Here is an 11,168-nt window from a genome sequence, read left to right on the forward strand (position 1 = left end):
AGCAGCTGTTTGAACACACTGTTTACACTGATTTCACCATTTACACTCAATTTATGAAAGAAGAAACATTTTATTGATCTAAACATGTCACATTTTACAAACACACTAAACAGTAACCAGTATAGGCGACTTCTTTGTCCCCAGACTCCCTTAACAAATGTGTCAGTTTAGTGAGTTGTTGAGTTGGAGACACTTTATAAACTGTGTGAGCTCTGGCTATGCGAGACGAACCCCAACATGGACTCAGCCGCTCTCTTCAGGCTCAGCTCTCTCTGGAGTCAGTCTGGTCTCATCAGGCTGAGTCACGGTGAGTCAACGAGCAGCTCAACACATGAAAGTTTCCACTGAAGCTGAAGAAAAACCGAAAGCTGGACTGAAACATGTTTCCAACAGACTGAAAAGCATCACTCAGCAGGATTCCTTCAGTTACTAATGTCATCTGTTATTATTAACTATTAGTAATAAACAGAATAATCACTGGATCATTTTGTTAGTGAGGGAAACTTAAAATGTGATGATTCTGCAGTTAAAAGTCGCTGAAGGCCTCTGGTGTCACGTCAGGAAACGCATGAAGCACGGACTCAAACTCTGCTACAATAAAGTTTAAACTGCCTCCCGTCCTCCACCACGTCTCCCTCCTCTGCTGCGTTTCTTCAGGTTTTCATCACCTCTTCAGTTCGTCCAATTAGCGTCTGATCAACATCAGCTGCCCACCAGGAAATTATCCCCATCAGCTGAGAACGAACTCGAGGCTTCTGTCGCTGCTTTTCTAAACTTCTGCACGTACAGCAGGAAAGAAAATTACTACTTTCCACTCAATAGAGCAAAAGTGTCAACAAATTGCCGCCTCTCATCATAAATTCCATCCAGAATTCAATTAGAGGTGATCAACAGCTCCAGGCTGCAGAACGAGGCCAGAGGGACTTGGCTGCTCTGCGAGCCATTAAAATAATTCCCACCGCTGCGGCTTCACAACATGACAAGTTTGGTTTGGCGGCGGCTCGTCGAGCTGAGAGACATGGAGCAGAGAGAGCCGAGCGCTGGTGTCAGCGGCAGGGGCGGACTTACCATTAGGCAAAACTAGGCGGTTGCCTAGGGCCCCAAGTTCCTGAGGGCCCCATAAAAATCCTCATACACTTATGGTTAATACAGTTATTACTTATTTGCGCACATTAATTATGATTTGATTAAAATCCTCTCGCTAAAATGCAGCAGAATGCTAATCGTATTATGTGTGTGTTGTTGTTAAGGATACAGTGTTTCAATGGGCCACATGCCAAGGCTCTTTTAATGATCAACAGCTGGGATAGATAAGTCTAAAAGGTCAAATATGACATTTCTAAAATGATATGGGTCAAAATCTTGATCAAAGATGTAAAGCCAGTGATTTATACAATTGCATTCAATGTTCAGACCTTAAAGCTCTGACTCAGCTGCTGGGACTTCACTTGTAAAATAGATTATAAAAATGACCCACGCTACATTTTTTACATCTGCAGCAATGTCAGTTCAAAATGTTATCAACTGATGCGTGTCCCTGAAGACATGTTTTGTAGTAAGAGCTAACAGAGAGAAACTTTTCTATCTTGCTAGGTGTTGACGTAACTGTCTGTGTCTTCCTGTTTCCGTCAGTGTGACGAGCTGAAATCCATGCAGGATGCAATCATTGTATCCTGCATGGATGTTGCACTGTATCCTTAACAAGTTAATTTTAATTTCATTTAGATTTGAAAACGGTTCCTGAAATTGAACAGTGTGTCTCCATCTTGGGGGTTGATCTGAAAATGGTGGTGATGAATGAGTATTTGTAATTAATGAAAACATTGGTTATTCACTGGGTTGTTGCAAATGTGTGTGATAATCTCTGGACACGAGGGACCTGAATTTAAAGAGAGTGATGAATATAAACTTTATTCAGGGAGAACTTCATGATGAGGCGCACATGTCATGGAGGACGAATGGGTGGATGTCCAGTGGAAAGGGGGCGTTATGTCCCATTCACTCCAACAAGAAGAAGCAGCTGTGGTGTCGTTGTTGTAAAGGTGAGCACAAAACTATTGTTTTCATGATATGTGAGGTAGGAACTTTTCTTGGGAAAGATGAATTGATTTCAACCAAATTATAGTGTGACTAGAGATAACAGTTTCTTTAATAGCGATCATGAGTGTATGTAGTTTATTATCTGCCCCCCATTATTGTTGTACCTGCATTTGATGTTGTTTAGATGTAAAAGCCCTGATAAAGGCTTTCCCAGCCGTCCCTGACATGAACTTCAGCACATCTAAAAAAAGAAATGGAGGAGAGGAGAGATCTGGCTCTTCACATCCTGGAGGCCTCAGGTAAAGGCTAATTAAGCATACAAATCAAAAACAAGATACATACGAGGTAAATATAATTAAATAAGTGTTTTTTTAGTCTTTGACGATCAAAATTGCTGTGCTATGTGTGCCACCTTCAAGCCACCAGGACCAGGAGCTGCCATTGTACAATGGGTGAGTAACTGAACAACAGTTAAAGACATGTTGAATTGTTATATAGCCATGAAAAAAATATAATAATGTTTAGGTGTCAAATAATAATGAATAAAAAAAATGAAATATATAATTTGTTTTCAATTAAACAGATCCAATGTGATGACTGCGACCAGTGGTTCCATGGCTCATGTCTGTCCATGGACAAAACCTGGAAATGTCCCTTATGCCAACAGCAACAAGGGACATGTTTATGTTATAATAAAATCATTGGAGCCCGACTAGTGTTGCATCATGTTATTCCACTGGCTGCATGAGATACACCTCTTGTTTTTACATTTTACTTCTGTTCATAATTTTTTATTAATTTTTAGGATATATGTAAATATTAGCATGTTAGCTCAATAGCTTCTCAATAGCTTTAAACACAGTATCTCTGCTTTAAATATCCCACATTTTTATTTTGAAAACAGGAAGTGGGTACACGCTGTAGCCGTCTCCTCCGTGTGTTTACTGTAAAGTCTGTAATACGGGTGCACTTGAAATGTTGGAGTGGCTGCGAATGTCGAATATCCAACTTAAAACTAACTTCACTGAAGTCTTGTCATGATGTATTTTCCAGCTGGCCCAAGACGATGTTTTAAAGAGTTTTGGCTGAAGAAGTCGCCCCACAAAGGAAGACTCTTTCAGTTTATCACAAATATTAGCATTAAATCATCATTTTGAGGGTACATGGTTTTCACTGGGCAGGAAGGGTTTGAACTATGTAACCAGCAACGTAAATGATGTACAGTAGTGGAGTAGAAAGTGCAGTATTTGCCTCTGAGATACAGCGGAGCAGACAAAACTGAAGTTGCATGAAATCCTAATATGTCTAGTCAGCACTTGAGTAAATATACTTACACTTCACCACTGGGTCAGAGCCTGATACTGTGTTTGTGTGTTTGTTTTCAGAATGAGGGAGAGAGACAACGTGAAAAAGGGACAGGAAGAGAGGGACAACAGGTAAAACACATAATACATGTGTATTCTGTTAAAACGTATGTGTCTGTATAATTGACCTGTTGTTTTGTGTGTTGTCTTCTCACTTCAGAGGGCCCCATGCCTGCCTTTGCCTTGGGCCCCAAATTTCTTAAATCCGCCACTGGTCAGCGGTGTGATGTTGTGATTCAAGCAGCGGCACAGCAACAATCCTTCAAATCCACCCAACCCAATCAGAACCAGAGAGTCAGGGAGAGGCGGGCGGAGACCTGGACCCAGCAGCCACAGGATCAGGAGCATATAAACATATGGTCTGGATCTTATTGAATCTCTTTTCTGATGTTTTTATAAGTCAGAAGGTTCAGTACGAGATTTCTATTTTAGTTTACGTTGTAAGAAGACAATCATAGAGAGCAGGAGTCAGGTTTCCTTCATGGACCTTATTTGATTAAACGTTTGTCTGGTAGTGATGAAGAGAGACAGATGATGTATTGATCCTGTTTGAATTGTGTCATGAATCACACAGATGATGTTTGTCAGTTTGTCATCAAACTATTGAAACATCAGACTGTGAAAATACGTCATTATAAGGACGACACAACAACAGTGTCGTTAGTGACGTCGTCTTGTTGATTGTCGCCGAAACCCGGAACTTAAACTAGGGACGCATGATATGATAACAGATTATTACCTGACTCTCATGCTGACACCGATAAAATAACTGATGAAAGAAACCAACATTTTAAGGCTTTTTCATGCACACCTGAGTGTGAGAGAGGCTCAGACGTAGAGAGCATCCTCACAGAGAAACGTCCACACCATGACGACGTGTGTGGCTCCACACAGCTGCAGCAGGTTGATGTTATGAGCGTGACATCATCGAGTTTGTTCTTCTTCTCTGTTTTTATTGGCTGCTCACAAAACAACTATAAAAGGTGCATACTTGTGTTATCAGCTGTAATGTTTTTATCTGCTGATAACCAGTAATGTCAATTTTCCATCATTGGGCCGATAATTTATCTGTCCGATATACATCGTGCATAACTTAAACATTGTAGAGCTGCTCCTGTATATTAGCAGCTCGCAGAACTGAACCAGAACCAGAACTGCAGTTCAAAAGTACATGAGGTTTCACTTTAATTACAACAAACTGACAAACATCATCTGTGTGATTCATGACACAATTCAAACAGGATCAATACATTTGTTCTCTCCTCGTTCACTACTGAACAGTTTTTACAGAATAAGGTCACATGGGGCGTGGCTTCGTGAAATTTAATTATTGATGAATAAGTTCCATTTTGTTTTTTGTTATTTTGTGTTAAACCCCCCTGAAGCCCAAATGTCCCTTAAAAAACTCCGACATTAAACACAACATTGGTAACCTTGGCGGTTCGGATGTACGGGCCGCCGCCATCTTAGCTGCCGATAACTCCAGCTGCAGCTAGCCGAGGCTAACAAGCTAACTATGTTCTCACGAAAACAATGAGCACATTTTACTTCACGTTGCCCCAAACAGACAGACAGCTTCACTGTACATTAGCCGCATGATAGCGAGGAACAACTAACACTGAGTTCAGCTAGCAAAGTTAACACTCACCAGATCCTGTAGCTTCTTTTCTTCCCTTCTCTTCTCTGAAGCAGCCATTTCCCTCCATCAGCAGTCAGTGGAGAGAGTCGCTGTCCATCACAGAGACCTCAGCTGCTCTGACAGTGAAGATAAATCCACTTCTTCCTGGTGTTTATTCCTCCAGAGCTCCAGCAGCTGTCCCATTAATCCAACACCGCCTCTGTCTTAGTCCAGTTAACCCACAGAAACACACATTATTATATAAAGTGTCTCATTTCTGCATTAAATCCTCCAAAAGGCACCAATACCATAAACAGAGTTCAGTGACAGGTGAAGGACAGCTCACAGCCACCTGTCACTCAAAGAGGCCACGCCCCCAATTATCCTTAATGTAATTTAAACCAGTGACATGAAAGTAGAGATGGATTAATCAGGTTCAACTGTGAACAAGGTGGATTATGACTCCTTCCATGATCAAGTATTGATCAATGGAGGTTTGAGGTTTTTAAAACTTTCAGTAAGCCGAGAAAAGTGATCTAAAATGTTGTGACGTCATCACAAGGGCGTGATGACAATAGGCTCGTTGGAGATGAGCCAGGCCTGCGCAGAATCGATCACCGACGACCACCGCACAATGCATGCCGGTTAGATTTGTGTCCGACTTGATCCCGACTTGCTCTGACGTCATGCACGCGCCTGCAACGATAACCTCGCGAGATCAAGGCGCCGCAGTCTTTAGAGCCAGGCGCCTGCAAGACCTCAGGGCATGATGGGAAACGCCTGGCTGTCGCCTGATCAAAGAGCTGATTGGCTCTTAGTTAGGACTACAAACTCTTAGTTAGGACTACAAACTCTTAGTTAGGACTACGTTCAGTCGACAATTCTTATTTCCTGTGTATTGGTTATATTTAATGTTAGATTATATGAATCTCATGTGCAATGAAGATTTAATCTGTTAACAGACATATTTTGTGTGGTTGATATACTGTATATAATTACAAATATAAATACATCAGTAAATAAAGATCATAAGAAACCTTTGCTGCTCGTCCTCCCCATGTGTAGCCTGTATATGTAGCTGTGAGAACGTTTGGACTGTTAATTCAGTAGTTCAGTTTCTTAAATTTAGGGATTGTGTGGTTTATAAATGACAGTGTCTTTATATAAATCTACTTTGTAGGCAATTCTTGTTCAATAAATTACTTCCAAGGGCTGAAATCTGCTCAGTCGCTCTGACTCTCACCTCAGTCATAACAGTGGCATCGTTAAACAAATAAAAAGTTATGATTGACAAATTTAGACCACAGTGAAAAGTAGTTATCATTTTAGAAAAATCCACTTTGTATGACCTCAAAGTTTGTATTTCTATTTGTTACATTTGTGAGATTAAATATTAAAAATCACACCACATCCCATCTGCCTATTGAGAGGATTAACATTAAATTATGTGCAAAGTGGAAAAGTAGGGGGATCTCTTCTGCTTCAGTTTCATCAGCGATCAACGTGTTGTGTAAACTGCAGGTAGCTACAGGTGGATCTGACAGGATGTAAATATTTCTGTGACTTCCTGTATTTTCTTTGACGGCGGCTGGAAACTGTCCGACTGGACTGCAGCTTGTTGTCAGCGCCCCCTGCTGCTGCCGCCTGGTCTCGTCCACCTTCCAGGCGCAGTTCATCTCCAGCGGGCCTCTTGTGCTCAGCAGCAGCGGGCTGCTCCGTGGCTGTGACAGCGTCAGAGGAGCGGCCGTGGATCTATAATATAACCTGGATGTGACGAAGCCTCTCAGCAGGCACGCCGATTTTTTCCCAGTGGCCACTCGCGGTATTGCAACAAAAAATCCCATGGGGCGCAGAAAGCATTTTTCCCATAAGCCGTAATAGTAAAAGAGAAGCCTGTGAAACTGTTCTCAGGACACCTCCAGCTGTCACCACTGTTCACTGCTAATCTCTGTATGCCATATTTTTAAGTCATGGACTTTTAAACCGTCAAAAAGTTTTCTAAAGGCCAGAAAAGCCCCCCCAAAGTCTCATTTCCCATGGTGACGTCACAGCTGTGTGCGTGCACTCCCAAGCGCGGTCGCGCTGTGTCTCGGGAGCGAGGATGCCTGTTGGCTGAATGAGCTCTGAACGAGCTACACGTGGTGGGAAAAGTGGATTAAATGACTCCAGGGTCTTTTTCAGACAGAGTTGTGATACAAGTTTCATATTTTAATGTCGTGTATTTTAAATGCAGCTCTAACGGTATTTTGGCATTAAATCCATGGTAAATAACCAAAAGTTATTTACCATGCATGTGATAGTGTCGGTGATGTGTGTCACCAGGGTCTGATGACTGTTTAATATCCTTTTCATCCTGTCATAACGACCTTTTATTACGGTTTGAACCGTCTCAGTCTGATGGCCTGGAGTCATGCAGTCTGCAGCAGAGCTGATGATGATGATGCAAGTATAAACTACAACGCAATAAATAATAAAGCTGAATAAAATAGAAACATATAAGATAAAATTAATTAAGAAATGCACTTTTTACTTACGTAATGTCAAAGCATTCTCTATTTAAAGACAGTAAGAAACAACAGTCAACATGCAGTCACATGTTATTCTCTCACTGCGCTCTTACAAACTATTGTTCTCAGTTTTGCAGACTGTGATCACAAATTAAACCATTTTTACTTTGGACAGATTTGTTTGAGCCTTGGAAATTGTTGTGTTGTCAGGATGAACAGAAACTAGCAGGCAAGCTGCTTCAGAGGAACAGTGTTTACTCACAGAAGTCAGATACAAGTGCGCTGTATATCCTCAATGCATGAATTACATGGAGACACACTGCCACCTACTGGCATGATATATTTATGCAGGCACACACGTATACCATAGAAATATTTTACAATTATTGTTTATACGCAGAGGTGGAAAGAGTACACAACTTCACTACTTGAGTAAAAGTACAGATACTCCTTGTCAAATATTACTCCAATACAAGTAAAAGTAGCTTAGTCAAAATATTACTTAAGTAAAAGTACTAAAGTATTTGTTTAAAAAATTACTTAAGTAAAAGTATTTAAAAAATATCTCAGGAAATACAGGAAAGGAAAGTAGCTTAATGTCATTATACAATACACTGATGCGATTCTGCTACAGACGTGTTTATAGCTCAAAAATAAGCAAATAAAGGCAAGAAGCCTCAGAACACAGACTCAGCTGCATTCACCAACACATGAAATATATACTATACTCACTCTATGCTACTCTCTCTCTCACACACACACACACACACTCTCTCCCTTTCACACACACACACACACACTCTATCTCTCTCACACACACACACTCTATCTCTCTCACACACACACACTCTCTCTCTCTCTAACACACACACACACACACACACACTCTCTCTCTCTCTCTCTCTCACACACACACACACACCCACACACTCTCTCTCTCTCTCTCTCTCTCACACACACACACACACTCTCTCTCTCTCACACACACACACTCTATCTCTCTCTAACACACACACACACACACACACACTCTCTCTCTCTCTCTCTCTCACACACACACACACACACCCACACACTCTCTCTCTCTCTCTCTCTCTCACACACACACACACACTCTCTCTCCCTTTCACACACACACACACACTCTATCTCTCTCACACACCCCCACTCTCTCTCTCTCTCACACACACACACACACACACACACACACACACACACACACACTTTATCTCTCTCTCTCACACACACACACACACACACACACACACCTAACTCCTACCTTGGACTCTTTGATATGAATTGTATAAAAAACATGAGCAGAAAATCAACTCAATCATTCAACTGCACTGCAACAGTTGCCATATTTTTAAACCGTTTAAAATGGCAACTATGATACTACAAACATACAATTACGTTTAAAATGTTCATCTGCAATTTAACCAACATTGTGCTAGCTAACGTTAGTAACAACTTCACATACCGCGACGTGCTTTTTCAGGTTGGAAGACGAGTTTTTGTCGGCCGTGATATAATTTGTTCGCGATAAGCACAACAAACATGTAAACTGAAACGAATCAAACATGGGTTTGAGATAAGGCCACAGGTGCTCGGTGGGAGTTTCCCCCGTGTTTCTCCAGTGTCTTCCTCCATTTCTTCGTATGGCATGACGTAGTACAGGTACGGCAATACGACTAAGACAAACCATACGCGAATCCGCAGAAACAGTTTATTTTCTCTGAATTTTGCAAAAAAATAAAAAATCATCAGCTGACGTAAGCTCAAAAGTAGCGAGTAACGAGAGCATCAATAGAAATGTAGTGGAGTAAAAAGTACAATATTTGTCCTTCAAATGTAGTGGAGTGAAAGTAAAAGTATCCCCCAAAAATAATACTAAAGTAAAGTACAGATACTCAAAAACTGTACTTAAGTACAGTACTCAAGTAAATTTACTTCGTTACTGTCCACCACTGTTTATACGTATATGCACAATCAACTTAATATGAATAATGGCACTTGCACTTAGATATCTGCACTTTATTGGATTCACACACATTGTTTACACATCAGCAGCTCCGCCTGAAAGGGAGAGTCAGGACCCTGAATAGAGGAGACTACATGCTGTATCACTTTGTTAGTGTTTGGTGGAACATGTGCCATCATTACTGTGTCTCACATGTGTAGACTGTAGTGCCATCAGTGTGTGATGTAGTTGAGTCACTGTGTTCAGTATGAAACATAAAGACAGTCGCTCTGGCCACAGGCTCAGCTCTCTCGTCTCTGTGGCACCGTGAGTCCGCGACACAAACGCGCCCCGTAACATGTAATCTGTTGTTTATGACAGATCGGACTACACAAATACACACAACACAACATGTATATGATAATCCATCGATCCACCGATTGACTTCGCTGAAAACAAATGCATACGACCGGAGGAGGGTTAGGAAAACAGCGGAGAACAACGTTTTATCCTCACTTAGAAATAATAAAACAACACAATAAACCACGTGTAGTCTATAACCATGACTCTGAGAACATCATCGGTTGATGTGCGCTATAAATTCATCATTTGATTGTGTAGATCTGTCGTTACCGCTCAAACTCATCCACAAGCACTCATGAGCGCGCAGCGCTTGTCCAGAACGCAATTTGCTCGTTCTCATTCTCAAGTCAGAAACTTTTTCGGCGTATGCGCGAGGCGAGCAACTCATGGATGTATTATTAGTGGATACAGGACCGGGAAATGGCCGCCGTTGATTTCAACGGAGCTGCTGTGATGTGTAAACAATGTTGTGTGTGAATCCAATAAAGTGCAGATATCTACCAAAGTGCACTTGCCATTATTCATATTAAGTTGATTGTGCATATATGTATAAACAATAATTGTAAAATATTTCCAAGGCTCAAACAAATCTGTCCAAAGTAAAAATGGTTTAATTTGTGATCACAGTCTGCAAACCTGAGAAAAATAGTTTGTAAGAGCGCAGTGAGAGAATAACATGTGACTGCATGTTGACTGTTGTTTCTTACTGTCTTTAAATAGAGAACGCTTTGACATTACGTAAGTAAAAAGTGCATTTCTTAATTAATTTTATCTTATATGTTTCTATTTTATTCAGCTTTATTATTTATTGCGTTGTAGTTTATACTTGCATCATCATCATCAGCTCTGCTGCAGACTGCATGACTCCAGGCCGTCTGAGACGGTTCAAACCGTAATAAAAGGTCGTTATGACAGGATGAAAAGGATATTAAACAGTCATCAGACCCTGGTGACACACATCACCGACACTATCACATGCATGGTAAATAACTTTTGGTTATTTACCATGGATTTAATGCCAAAATACCGTTAGAGCTGCATTTAAAATACACGACATTAAAATATGAAACTTGTATCACAACTCTGTCTGAAAAAGACCCTGGAGTCATTTAATCCACTTTTCCCACCACGTGTAGCTCGTTCAGAGCTCATTCAGCCAACAGGCATCCTCGCTCCCGAGACACAGCGCGACCGCGCTTGGGAGTGCACGCACACAGCTGTGACGTCACCATGGGAAATGAGACTTTGGGCGGGCTTTTCTGGCCTTTAGAAAACTTTTTGACGTTTTAAAAGTCCATGACTTAAAAATATGGCAT

At 41.1% G+C, this 11,168-nt stretch overlaps 1 protein-coding gene and 1 long non-coding RNA gene across 3 annotated transcripts in view; both read left to right on the plus strand.

Annotated features, from left to right (window-relative positions):
* Window positions 1-11,168, plus strand: part of fbxo7 (F-box protein 7) — a 101,089-nt gene that overhangs the window by 50,850 nt on the left and 39,071 nt on the right. The window lies entirely within an intron of this gene.
* On the plus strand, window positions 1,963-3,623 carry LOC311252663. Of its 2 annotated transcripts, XR_014621559.1 has the most exons (5): window positions 1,963-2,042; window positions 2,225-2,339; window positions 2,416-2,492; window positions 3,426-3,476; window positions 3,565-3,623. It is a non-coding gene; the product is annotated as an uncharacterized lncRNA (long non-coding RNA). The 2 variants fall into 2 exon arrangements; XR_014621560.1 differs by having other exon boundaries at window positions 3,426-3,617.

The sequence above is a fragment of the Pagrus pagrus genome, assembly GCF_965226575.1.
Source record: "Pagrus pagrus genome assembly, chromosome: 23".
Taxonomy (NCBI): domain Eukaryota; kingdom Metazoa; phylum Chordata; class Actinopteri; order Spariformes; family Sparidae; genus Pagrus; species Pagrus pagrus.